The sequence below is a fragment of the Hevea brasiliensis genome, unplaced genomic scaffold (genome assembly GCF_030052815.1).
Source record: "Hevea brasiliensis isolate MT/VB/25A 57/8 unplaced genomic scaffold, ASM3005281v1 Scaf265, whole genome shotgun sequence".
In the NCBI taxonomy this organism is placed as follows: Eukaryota; Viridiplantae; Streptophyta; class Magnoliopsida; order Malpighiales; family Euphorbiaceae; genus Hevea; species Hevea brasiliensis.
In genome coordinates this window covers 103,869-115,517 of record NW_026614768.1, presented here as the reverse complement: position 1 = coordinate 115,517, position 11,649 = coordinate 103,869, and the positions used below count along the sequence as shown (strand labels likewise).

The 11,649-nt window shown below is 34.0% G+C and overlaps 1 pseudogene; it reads right to left on the bottom strand.

The window, feature by feature from the left end:
• Nucleotides 1-8,771: 8,771 nt before the first annotated feature.
• LOC131176899 (putative ribosomal large subunit pseudouridine synthase SVR1, chloroplastic) lies at nucleotides 8,772-11,153 on the bottom strand (annotated as a pseudogene).
• Nucleotides 11,154-11,649: the final 496 nt, after the last annotated feature.

Below are 11,649 nucleotides of genomic sequence, written 5' to 3'. Positions count from 1 at the left end.
CCTAATTTACAACATTCAATCCCTTAGATTTAGCTCATAACTTAACAATCCCTAACCTCCTTCTTATGCCCAACAAAAAGAAGGGGCAATTAATGGAAATGAAAAATGTACACACACACACACACACACACACAAGACAAATAAAAGTGCAACTCTACCTTCAATGAATTTGGATAATAAATTATAGCAATAAAATAAATAAGTACAAGAAAAAAAATTACATATACAAGAGAGTATTCCTTGGTGCATGATGTATGCGGATGATATTGTTCTGATAGATGAGACATGAGAAGGAGTCAATAGAAAGCTAGAGCTTTGGAGAAGTACTCAAGATTCAAAGGGTTTTAAGTTAAGAAGAACGAAGATAGAATACATGCATTGCAAGTTCAGTGAAGGCCAAAATTATGATAGGGAATGAGTTAGTTTTGAATGGAGGGCAAATCGTCCCCAAAGTAATCACTTTAAATATCTAGGCTCAGTCCTTCAAGTAGATGGAGGATGTGAGGTGGATGTTAGTCATAGGATTAAAGCCGGATGGTTGAAGTGGAGACGCGCCACGAGAGTTTTACGTGATCATAAGATTTCCAATAAGTTGAAAGGAAAATTTTACCGCATGTACCATACGATCGCTATATTATATGGTAGTGAGTGTTGGGCACCGAAAGAGTCGTATCACGTCTAAGACAAGAGTTGCAGAGATGAAATGTTAAGGTAGATGAGTGGCCATACTAGGACTAGATAAAGTCCGTAATAAGAGTATTAGAGAAAAAGGTAGGAGTAGTGCCAATTGAAGATAAGTTGAGAGAAGGGAGATTGAGTTGGTTTGGTCATGTGAAGCGTAGACATACGGAGGCTCCAGTTAGACAAGTAGAGCATATTAGTTTAGAGGATAGAAAGAAAAAAAGGGGTAGATCTAAATTGACTTGGAGGAGGCTAGAACAATATCACCTAGAAGCATTACACATTTCTGAGGATTTAACCCAAAATCGTTTAGAGTGGAGAAAGCGAATCCGTATAGCCGACCCCAAATTTTTGAGATAAATGTTTATTTGAGTTGAGTTGAGTTTATATATATATAACAAGAAATGATGCAAGTCGCTTCTTGGCTCGAGTTTGGCTTGTTATAATACTCATTAGAGATCATTTGCCAACTAGACAAACCAAACATGATCGTCAACTCAAATTCTATTAATTCTAACAAATAATCCTAAAATAATTCTAAACTAAGCTTGTAAAGTTTTGCTCAAGTCAATTAATTTTTTAAAATAAATAATTTTATAAAAAAATTAATTTAAATAATATTTTTTGATTTTTTATAAAAAAAAAAAAAAAACATATAATAAATGTTCAAATTTATAAAGGTAGAAAAATAGGAGGAAAGTATCAAGAGAATAATTTACATGGTTCAGATACGAAGAGCCTACGTCCACAAACTTAATATCAAAAGAGCTACATATTATTCACTTGTGTTGTGTGCATTACATAACACGTAAAACTCCATATTTATAATGAAAGATGCATGATATATAAGGAATGCTATCTATAAATTATAAATCAATCTTAAAATTTTGTTAATCAATCTCATGATTTCTCATAATTATGAGATTCTTCAATGAGAGATATCCCATGCATTAAGGAAAAATCATATCAATTCTAATACTCCCCTTTTATGAGATTTTTACAAAGTTATGGATCCATCATCAGGCTCTCTTTTTTATTTTTTAAAATTTTTCCTCGTTCTTTATATATATATATATATATATATATATATATATATATATATAATTATCTCTCTCACTTTTTTAAATATGTCATTTATTTTATTTTACTCTTCTTGGATTTGTTTCTTTTCTTGAGAAATAGAAGGAAAAAAATGGAAGAAATAGAATAAGTACTCCAACCCTTGGCTCTAAGGAAGAAAAATAGAGTAAAGATTTCAACTCTTGGCTTTGATAAAGGAGAAGAACATATTAGGGACTTCAACCCTTGGCTATAGTGAAGGAGAAGAAGAGCAGGGACTTTAACCCAAGCTCTGATACCATGTTGAAATTTAGAAGAAGAAGAAGAAGAAGAAAGAAGAAAGGGAAGAGAAACAAAAGAGAATTGGAATGAATCTCCGAGAGTTGCATTTTCATTCACTTGTGTCTTAGCATAATATGTAAGTCCATCTATATGGAAGATATGAGATGTCCAAATAATACAAGCATTAATCAAGCTAACGATTTTGCTAATCAATCACATGATTTTCTCATAAATCATGTCCCATGCATTAAGGAAAAATCTCATTAATTCCGACATATTTTTCCTTAATGCATGAGATGTCTCATTAAAAAATCTCATAATTATGAGAAAATTATGAGATTAATTAGCAAAATCTTAAGAGTGATTTATGATTTATTGATAGCATTCCATATATATCATGATATTCCATTATAAATCAATAAAAACCATGTGCAGATCTTTCTTCACATCTCTATATTTCTCCATCAAGATTAGAATGAGAAAGTTCTCTTCCATAGTTGAACGACCGGGCATGAAGCCAAATTGATTGAGAGAGATATAAGTATCATGACGTAGTCGATGCTTCACAACTCTCTCCTACAACTTCATAGTATGGCTTATGAGTTTAATTCTATAGTTTAAGCAACTCGTATGTCTCCTTATTTTTAAAAATAGGTACTAAAATAGTCCTCCTCCATTCATCAGCATTTTCTTTGAGTTTAGAATCTTATTAAATAATTCTTAACCATGCCACTCCTATATCTCCCAAACACTTCCACACTTCAATTGATATTCAATCGAGTCCATAGGCTTTACTCATTTTCATTCTCTTCAGTGCTTCCTTTACTTCTAAAGATCTAATAGTTCTAGTATAATTCACATTCTTTTCTATTGTTCTATAGTCTATATTCATGTTATTACCATTTTGACTATTATTAAAGAGATCATTAAAATAATTTCTCCATCTTTCTTCAATGTCCTCATCTTTCACCAACACTTTTCCTTCTTTATCCTTAATGCACCAAACTTGATTGAGATCTTGACATTTCCTTTCTCTCCTCCTTGCTAATCTATAAACATTTTTCTCATCTTCTTTAGTTCCAAATTTCTCATTTAACTTTTCAAAGGCCTCAGACTTTACTTGACTAATCGCTTTTTGCCTCTTTCTTTACTATATTGTAATCGCTCATATGCCTCATTATTATCACATTTAGGTAATTTCTTATACCATTCCCTTTTTCTCTTCACTGCCTTTTGTACTGCCTCATTCCACCACAATCTCTCTTTTGAGGGTGGTCCATGTCCTTTAGACTCTTCGAGTACTTTTTTAGCTACTTCTCTAATCTTTGATGCCTTCTGTATCCACATATCATTGGCCTCCATATCCAGCTTCCATGCTTCTGACTAGAAACTCATTTTTGAACTTCACTTGCTTTACTCTTTTGAACTTCAACCACTTTGTTCAAGCTTATACTATTTCTTCCGACCTTACTTGAATTGTTCCTAAACTTGACATCCAAGACCACTAACCGATGTTGACTTGTTAAAACCTCTCCGAATGACCTTGCAATCCTTGCATAGAGCTCTCATTTGTCTTCCTAGTTAAAAGGAAGTCGATTTGGCTTCTATGTTGCCCACTTTTAAAAGTCACTAAATATGACTATTTTTTATAAAGTAGGTATTTGCTAGTATTAGGTCGTATGCCATAACACAATCTAGATACTTTTTCCCTCTTCATTTCGATCACAAAACCAAAACCTCCATGAACATTCTCATAACCTTGTGTATCACTTCCTACATGTCCATTCAAATCTCCACCAATGAAAAACATTCTCTTCATTCTGCATGCTTTGCATTAAATCATTTATATCTTCCCAAAACCTTTGTTTACTCTCACTATTTAGTCCTATTTGTGGAGCATAAGCACTAAATACATTATTGTTTCTCCTTCTAGTACTATTTTTACTAGTATAATTCTATCTCCTACTCTTTTCACAAATATTACAGCCTTTCAATGTCCCGTTTATGATTATGCCCAATTCGTTCTTGTTTCTTTCCTTGCCGTAAACCACGCTTGTACTCAATTACCCACTTCCTTGCTTTTCTCTCCTACCCTTTTAGTCTCCCATGCAAGTAATATTCATCATTCTCCTTTCCAAGGTATCTACAAGCTCCATTAATTTTCCCGTAAGTGATCCAACATTCCAAGTACCAACCCCGATCCTCCTCCCATAGTTATCAAAGGCTCAAAGCGCACCGAGGCGCCAAGGTGTCTTGGAGCCTAGGCACAAGGTGCAAGGCGCAGGGGCGCGCCCGAGAGAGCCAAGGCGCAAAAATAAAAAAATATATATTAAAAATAAAAAAAATTATAATTATGCTATCACACCTCAAGTAACATAAAACTATATAATAATAACTAATAAATATGCAAGTAATAATTAGTTTATAATTCAAAAGAGATAAAAATAAACTACTAAAGTTAAAAACACTAATAAACTACTAAAAATTAAAGTTTAATAAACTAGTAAACTACTAAATGTTCAATCCATATCAATAGAAATATCAAAATCCTCTTCATCTTCTTCATCATCTTCATTATCCTCCTCATAGTATCTTCCAGGACTAAGGAGAGAGCATGAAAAGAAAAATAAAAATGCAGCTTGTCAGAATAATGCAGTAAACTATAACAGAGTGCATGGCATTGGCAAAGAAGAAACAATACAAGAACAAAGGAGAGAGAGAGAGAGAGAGAGAGAGAGAGAGAGAGAGAGAGAGAGAGAGAGAGAGAGAGAGAGAGAGAGAGAGAGAGAGAGCATGGCAGTCCAAAAAAAAAAAAAAGAAAGTGTAAGGTAAAACAAAGGCAAGAACATCGCAGAGAGAGAGAGAGAGAGAGAGAGAGAGAGAGAGAGAGAGAGCATGGCAATCCAAAAAAAAAAAAAAAAGAGAAGCAGAAAAATAAAACCCAGAACAGGAAAGGGAGAGAGAGAGAGAGAGAGATAGAGAGAGAGCATGGCATTGACAGCAAAAAAAAAAGGAAACACTAAAACAAAAAGAAAAAAATGCAGCACAGGGAAGAGAACAGAGGAGAAGAGGAAGAAGAAGAGGAGTGAAGGGAGAGGTATAAGAAGAACAAGAAGAAGAAGAATAAGAAAATAATAACAAAAAATACCTCTACCTTCACTCCTCTTCTTCTTCTTCTTCTTTTCTTCTTCTTCTTCTTCTTCTTCTTTCCTCTTCTTTTTTCCTTTTGCTAGTCAGTCACTGGACAAACTTAAAAAAACCTCTAGCAATTTTAGCTTTATATCCAAAGGCCTTGCCTCATTGGGCTCGCCGATGCGCCTCGTGCCTCTGCGCCTCGTGAGGTGGTGCACCTTGGTCGCCTCGAGGCACTGGGTCGCAACTTGCGCCGAGGCACGCCTTTGATAACAAAGCCTCCTCCTATCCTGCTCCTTCCTAATTGGTCTCATTCTATGATATCTTCTATTGTTTTCATGTCTATTTTGTGTTCTGCTCCACTATCTCTGCTCTATTATTTGTTCTATGGACTAACTTCCTTACCCACACCACCATGATGTGGGAACCCTTGCTCACTTAACACTACACCCGAGCGCTGGCATGGCGCGTCACTTTGTGAACGCCCCACACCCTTGTATACTTCTCACCGCACTGCTCATGTAGTGCGTCGTAAGTAGAAGACGCCCAACGCTTATATCATTTGAATCCATATCATAAGGTGTTACAAAATGGATTTTCCAAGGATCAACTATAAGCCCTTATATTTTTTCATTAGTTTTAGATGAATTGACGAAACATATACAAGAGAGTATTTCTTGGTGCATGATGTTTGCGGATGATATTGTTCTGATAGATGAGACGCGAGAATGAGTCAATAGAAAGCTAGAGCTTTGTAAAAGTACTCTAGAGTCAAAGAGCTTTAAATTAAGTATAACGAAGACAGAATACATGCATTGCAAGTTCAGTGAAGGCCAAACTGAAGATAGGGAAAGAGTTAGTTTGGATGGAGTGGTACAGTCCCAAAGTAATCACTTTAAATATCTAGGCTCAGTCATTCAAGTAAATGGGGGATGGGAGGAAGATGTTAGTCATAGGATTAAAGCCAGATGGTTGAAGTGGAGACGTGTCACAGGAGTTTTATGTGATCGCAAGATTCCTAATAAGTTGAAAGGAAAATTTATCGCATACCATACGACCGCTTATGTTATATGGTAGTAAGTGTTGGGCAATCAAAGAATCAGATGCCTAAGATAAAAGTTGGAGATGAGAATGTTAAGGTGGATGAGTGGCCATACTAGACTAGATAAAGTCCGTGAATGAAAGTATTAGAGAAAAGGTAGGAGGTGCCAATTGAGGATAAGTTGAGAGAAGGGAGATTAAGGTGATTTTGTCATGTGAAGCGTAGACAAACGGAGGCTCCGATTAAACAAGTAGAGCACATTAGGTTAGATGATAAAAAGAAAAAAAGGGGTAGACCTAAATTGACTTAGAGGAGACTAGTACAACATAACTTAGAAACATTACATATTTCTGAAGATTTAACCCAAAATCGCTTAGAGTGGAGAAAGCTTAATCCATATAGTTGACCCCAAATTTTTGGGATAAATATGTTGTTTTATGTATCATGTGATGCACACCACATAAGTGAATAAAATGTAACCCTTTTAAGATTTTGTATCTGTGGATATAGGCTATCAGTAGCTAAACCACATAAATCTTTCTCTTGCTACTTTCCTTCTATCTTTTCTACCCTTCTAAATTTCAACATGATATTAGAGCTCTAAAAATTCTAAGCCTCTTCTTATTCTTCCCATAAAAATTTTGGGATTCTTATTCTTTTTTTTGTTTTTTTTTTGAAACCTGGGTTTGCATCCTTGCTCTTTCTTCCTTTGACAGTTGTAGGTTTGAGTCCAAAAAGCTATTTTCCTCCTGGATTTGAGTCCTAAAGCTATGGGTTTTAGTCCCAAGTTATTTTTCTTCTATATTCTTCTTATTCAACTTTGGGTTTGAGTCCCAAAAGCAAATTTTCTCCCAAATTCTTTCTTCATAAATCTTATTGGAGTATTATCCATCTTTAAATAGTAGCTGTTTATTTATTCATTTATTTTAAAAAAAGGAAGCTTGATGATGGATAAATAATTTCAGTAAAAATCTCATCAAGGAAGAGTGTTGGAATTGATGAGATTTTCTCTCAATTCATGGGATATAATTTATGAAAAAATCATGTGATTGATTAGCAAAATCATTGGCTTGATTCATGCTTGCATTAAGGATTGTTTTTTAGTATGCCATATACATATTTTATCTTCATTTATATATGGACTTATATATTATTCTAATAAATGAGTAAATTGAAAATGTAACCCTTTGAGATTCATTCCAATTCTCTTTCCTTTCTCTTCCCTTTTTTCTTCTTCTTCTTGTAAATTTCAACAATAAACATAAATTTTATTGGAAATAAATTTTGACAATATAAAATCACTATTAATTTACATTATTTAGATAAATGCCATTATTATGTGAACAAAATAATAAAAATATTTAATCTCTATTAGACTATTAAGCTTGTGAACATTCTTGAGCTTGTTTGAGAAAATAACAAATCTAAACTTGGACAAAAATTTTGGCTAATGTTTAGTTAAATTTAGGCTTGAGCTCAAAAGAAATATTTATTTATTTATTTTTTTTTTTTGGAAGAGCAAGATACTTGGCTTAGTTGATTGTAGCTTGCCATGTCTATGAAAAAGAAACTATATACCATTCTACAAGATCATGGGGGAGGGAAAGAAGAAAATAATGCAAAAAACTCTAGAATCCCTTAAATTAGATTTCTTTTTTCCCATTTCATCTTTCCAAATATTTTGATGTTATGATAGCTCATACATTTATCATTTGGGAAAAGGAACTCAGTGCAAAACCACAAAGGTTTTCCTTTTAAATATTTGACATCAATAATAAAATACACCTCACACTTTCTCATAGACTCATACCTCAAAAACTTTCCACCCAAACATAATTTATTTGCTTTCATTTGATATTTATTCGCTAAAAGAGGGAGGGTAGAGTTTAAAGCTTAAAGTTTAGCAATAAAAATAATGATGTAAACAAAAAGGGAGAAAAGGGGGCAGATGCATGACCTCTACTCATGGGTACAAGTCCAAGAAGACATAAGTGTACAATATATGAATGAAAGAGACATTTGGTTGAATAACAGGTTTTGATAGTTTACATCATCACGTAGGTAAATTAACATTTACAATCACCATAAAGGACACAGGAGAAATACAAAGAAACAAAAATCAGAAAGGTCAATTGTGCTAAGCAAAGAAATAAAAAACTTGCAACATATGGTAGTCCATACATCATTTTAGAATTGTTTGTTTGATTAGTTCCTGGCATAAAAAATGATTCTACTAGAATAGAACCAGATTGTGTGGAAAACAACAAGAAAAAAAAAATTTATGTTCTGCATCTTATTCACGTGTCTAGAACCTAAGACCCATCCTGACTCCACTCTATATTTTCACTGCTTGAGGTAACATGTTCAGAGTCTATTTGGAGCATAATTGTCCAGTTCTTTCCTTTCACTAAAAGACAATATAAGATTGCTGATATTACAGCAAGTTATTGCTATGATTTAAACATAAATCATCACTTTAAAAATCTAACTCGATGAGAAGGCAATATGACCCAGACAAACATGCAAACAGATACAAGTGAACTGAACATAGGTGCTAGTCATCCTTTATGTAGAAATCTAAGGTTTTCAAAGGAAGTATTGCCATCTAATGTTTTGTCAAAAACTTGTAGAAATGTGCTGACTCTAGTCTCTTACTAGTTTGGGATTAAGCTTGGTCGTTGTTGTTGCAGACATGTGGATTCAAAGTTGTACAAGAATATGTAAAACTTACCAAATTCAAGGACCGACATTAGATTTCATAAAATTTTGGTCCAAGTAAAATTTTCTACCACAGCTAACGGGCATGTGAATTCATTTATTAAAACAGTCCAAAAGAACACTTCATGGTTAGCTCAATCTCATCAAGTCCAAGGGAAATTCAATTCACTTGTTGTCCATAAATTGATGAATTATGTTGGGAATTGGGCCTAATTAAACTGTATTTTAAAAACAAAAAATCTTAAAAGCAAAGGTTCAATGTGAATAGAAATAATTAGCTAGTTCCAAGCTAAGGCAATTCCAACAAAAAAAAAATTACGGCAGGATGAAGCAATAATGAAGTGCCCTAAAAAGGTAAAACAATATAGAAAATTAAATGGTTCTAGCAGACTTAAATAGAATGCAGGTACCACTATACGGAGACGAGGTCTTGATATATCTGGCTGCCGTGGTAGCAGCTCCACAGAATCTGGAGTGCAATGGACACCTGCAATGATAGTTCCTTTGCTGATGGCTACTAAATGCTGCTTGTTTACTACACCTTCTACGGTTGCAATGTATCTACAATTACACAACATCATATAATTTCTTTGAATTGATGCAAAATTCCAACTTCTAAAGTCTAAACAATATCCCAATAAATCACAAGAAGTCTCTATTCACTGAGCTTTAAGAGCAGACAATTATCAATTACACATCTTTTCTTTATAAAAGTTAAGTATATTGACCATTAATTGGCAAGAGAGACAAGAAAGCACATGAGTCCTTACTCCTTCGATAATTTGAATGAAGGATGTGCAAGTGCTTGAGCAAAATCTCCTGCAAATAAAAGTATTTGAAAAGCTATGGATCAGTCAATTTAATTTTCAATAAGTAATATTTAAAGTGAAGCTGCACAGATAGCAATACACATACCATCATTGGTCACGATAATCAATCCACCTGTGGCAACATCAAGGCGGCCAACAGTAAATAGTCGAGGTTTAGGCAGTCCTTGATTTCTCCTATCCTGGAAACGCAAAACATTTGTCATCTGTTTACTGAGTTAAAACAAATAGATAAACAACAAAATACATGTAAATTCATGCACACAGTTGCTTCAGTACTTTATAAAACGGCAATCTGCACCTACCCAACTCTTCAAATAATCATCAAATAGGCTCATGACAGACTTAGATTCTCTATCCCCAGACGAACAGATGTACCTGTATTAACCAAGTTACATTAATTCTGATCAACACCTCAACCCAGTAAAAAAAAGGGGAAAAAAAAAGCATAGAAATAACTTAGGCAAAAAAAAAAAAAAAAAAAAAAGACAAACCCTTTTGGCTTGTTAAGGGCAAGATACAGCTTTGGGGGCAGTTTCTTAGGAAGGCGATTTCCATTGACATAAATGACATCCCTTGCACGATCAACCCGAGTCTGTACATTATAACCAGTAAAAAAAGCTGACATCTTACCGCAATAAAGCTTTACAGTATTTTTGGGAAAAAGGAAAACCAAAAGAAGCATTGATTGAAGAATTATACTATTAGCTCACCTGAGGAGTGTTGCACACAGAACCATTAACAGTCACTTTGCCTTCAAAAATTAGCTCTTCGCTGTTCCTTCTTGATGCCACTGATTACATTACATGTAAAACATATCAGCTCACTTATTCAGTTATTCCACCACTATACCATCTAAAGATAATCATAGGTATAAAATCGAAGTAAATTACCTCCAGCAGCAGCGAGAACCTTACTGAGACGCTGCGGTGGCTCCCTGAAGTTCTCATTATAAAACCTCCGGGCAGCCTTGGACAGATTCCGGTCTTCTGCTGCACTGGTCACCACGCCGCTCTCCTTCTTCTGCTTCTCCTTGCTTTGCTTCTTCTTCTTCTTGGCATTCTGCGTTTTAGCATCGGCAAGAGCATGGACAAGACGCGCAGGCGGATGGGCCTGAGCTTGAGATTGCCATCCTCACCGCGGACAATCCAGGGAATGAAAAGCTGACCAGTGCCAGAACAAGCGTCAGCTACAAAGCTGTCATCGTTGTCGTGGTGTTGGTGGTTGGGGACGTCCAATTGGGGTGGAGGATTAGGTTTGGGTTTTGGAGGGGCGAAGGAGATGTTGAATTGTAGAGAGGAAGAGCAAGAGATGCGAGGGAGTGTGCGGAGTGGTTTTAAAAGAGAGACGGAATGTATTGATAATAAAAGTTGATGTACGTTAATATATGAGAGTATAGATACAGATCTCATTTTTCAACTTCTCATTTATTGTTTGCCTCTGATATTGTGGATACTTGGACTTCGGTGGACATTGTTTTTAGACTTTTAGCCACTTTTGGGTTGGGCCATTCAATTGGTGAAAATAGAGGGTAAAAGTGTCAATTTAATTATATATTATAAAATTAATAATTTCTTATAAATAATAAATTAATTATTGAATATATCAAATTTATTAAAAATAGTGTTTTGTTAGATATATTAAAATAATTTTTTTATATTTTTAGAAATTTGAAATCTATTTTTATATATAGATAATTCATTTTATAATCTCTATAAATAATATTATATTATTATTATTATTTATTTGATATATTTTATAAATCACCTTTCTTATTTTATAATTTTTCATGCATAATATAATATTATTATAATATTAATTTTTAATATAAAATTAAATTTAACAAGATTTAATACAAAAAATAATAAACATCAGAATTTTTTTGATAGTTAACCCTTATTATTATTA